Genomic DNA, 2469 nt, shown 5'->3' on the forward strand with positions numbered 1-2469 from the left:
GGTATTATTGTTTGAATATGGTTCTAAAGTCAAACATAACACACTACTATTTTTATAATATAATCACTATATATAAGCGAAGTACATAATAAGGAATTCACATCAAAAAATTCATAATGCTCAGTAAGCTATATATATATATATTGTGTCAATAAACAATCATGGAGAGAGAGACATTACATAATCCCATTTACTTACAAAAGATGGGATACTTCATAATCTTAAATACATCTCTAAATCATGTGAATGCTCAGAAAAATCTATTGGAGCACTGGACTAGATAAAAATTCGATCAACTATTTAGACACGCACAATTAAATCACATACCCAAAAGATCTTTCTCTCTCCCCTCTCTCAAATGGATTCTATGTCTAAAATTGATCTGCGGGGTAGTAAGGGAAATAAGGGTCCCTCAACCACTCCTCAAAAGATGTGGATGGCCTGAGATGCCACAACACACTAGCCTTTGGGCCATTTTTGATGCAATGGGCCCAGTCGGAGAAATAGCCCCTCACTACACCAGCGTAGTATATGGTCATTTTCTTATAGAAGTGAACTTTGTCTCTGAATCTAGCGCCTACGGGGCGAGCATCAATTCTTCGTTCCTGTTCAAGTACAACTTTATCCGAAATCAGTGCATGACGCAGTTTCGACAAATTTTCATTCTCTACAATTAGCTCGTTTATGGCTCCTCCTTGTTCGACATGTGTCTACTGAAGATTGTTCAGCCATTCCTTCAGTCTAGTATTCCCATCTAAAGTTTGGGTCAACCTCTCTCTTAGATTTATGTTCTCGCCCCTCAAGGTCTCTATAGTCTCCATCATGTCCTCACGCGTAGGGGTGCAGGGCGTGTAGTCGTCCGAAGAGTCGAGTGTGGTCCTTCGCCTGATGGGCTCTCGTGATCACACTTCACTAGTGTGGGCTAGACTATCGCTTCTGGACCGGGTGCCTGAAACATGCCTGACTCTAGAGCGGTGACTATCAATAGATCCTCTAGTCGGTCCTAGCCTGTAAGGTGTCCTACGTGTTCCGTATCTGCATCCACGTGCGCATTTGATAGCCCTAGTGTGAATGGTGTGAACCATGTCTCCTACAGGTCATAAAAGGAAAACTATGTCAAGTAGTAACATAGGATCAAACTTAATCGCATGATAAGCAATACTAATACACAATAAACACGTGCTTCTAACAATCCTCTTAGTTTAAACTTATGCTAAGTAAATCTTAACCTAATTACCTTAAACTAAAGCTCTTATACCAACTTTTGTAACGCCCTCATTTTTTTTAGAGAATGTTACGTAATCTGAAACAAATTCCTAAATAAATATTCCAAAAGACGGCTAAAATAAAACCGTTTATAGCGGAAGTCTTTGAATCAACCAAAAATTAACTTAAGTTATAACCCACCTCATACCAGGTTAAGTTATAAAAGATCGACAGAACACTACTAGACAAAAGACTAAAAATAAGATGATAATTAGCAGCTCTCTAAGCGTGTCCTTTGCCCTTATCCAACCTCGAACTACCTGGCTCTGAGATGCATACTATAGTCAGCTTATAAAGCTTAGTAAGTTCATGGTTTGCGTGAATAAAATCATATCTTGACATATATATATATATATATATATATATATATGTGGCATATATGCATGCTTTATAATAAAAGTCATAGCTTTAAAAAATATATATACTGAACATGTACTGTAATACTTGTAATATTTCCTATGATTAATAAAATGAGTATTCCATGTACTTCACTGAAAAAGATCCCTGAAAAAAATAATAGGGACACAAGTCTATRAGTTCCAGTGTTACCTATGTGGTGTACTGTTGATCCTCTCTCTCAGTGATTTGATGATAATCCTTTTTACTTATACGTTGTATTTATGTTTCTGTATTTTCAGTTTCAGCGATCTTCATTGAGTATGTTCAGTGATCGCTGAAGAACTTGCATTGTAAATCTATCAGAGACAACAATACTTCAAGAAGACAACACTCACACCAAAGAACCCTCAGCAAACGTCGAAGACTAAAACTGAAGATTAGAGACCGGCGAGTACGTGATCTGAAGCGGTACTGAGTGATTACAAGCCTGTCTACATATGTGTGAAGACTGCTCAAGCTTCAGCGAATGATGATGAGACCTTCAGGTCATTCCAGCATTYAGCGATCAAAGGGAGCTTGCTTAGCACGATTGTTTTTGTCTTGTCCTTATGCATGCAAAGGACAAAACCAATACCCTTATGAAAGTTAGTACGGTACGGAGCCGACTAGTCGACTCTTTGTCCACCAACTATAGGTAAGGATGTCTGCTCATGAATAGTGTTTTTTGTACTATTCACTATAGCAATGGACAAGCCTTCCTCTTAAGGCTTGACACGCACTCTAACCCTACCATATTGCATTAAATGTTCATTTAATGCACTGGGTATAAATAGAAGTGTTTCTTCTCCATGCAGAGTGCGCGCA

The sequence above is a fragment of the Cynara cardunculus genome (assembly GCF_001531365.2).
Source record: "Cynara cardunculus var. scolymus isolate 2C chromosome LG 6, CcrdV1, whole genome shotgun sequence".
In the NCBI taxonomy this organism is placed as follows: domain Eukaryota; kingdom Viridiplantae; phylum Streptophyta; class Magnoliopsida; order Asterales; family Asteraceae; genus Cynara; species Cynara cardunculus.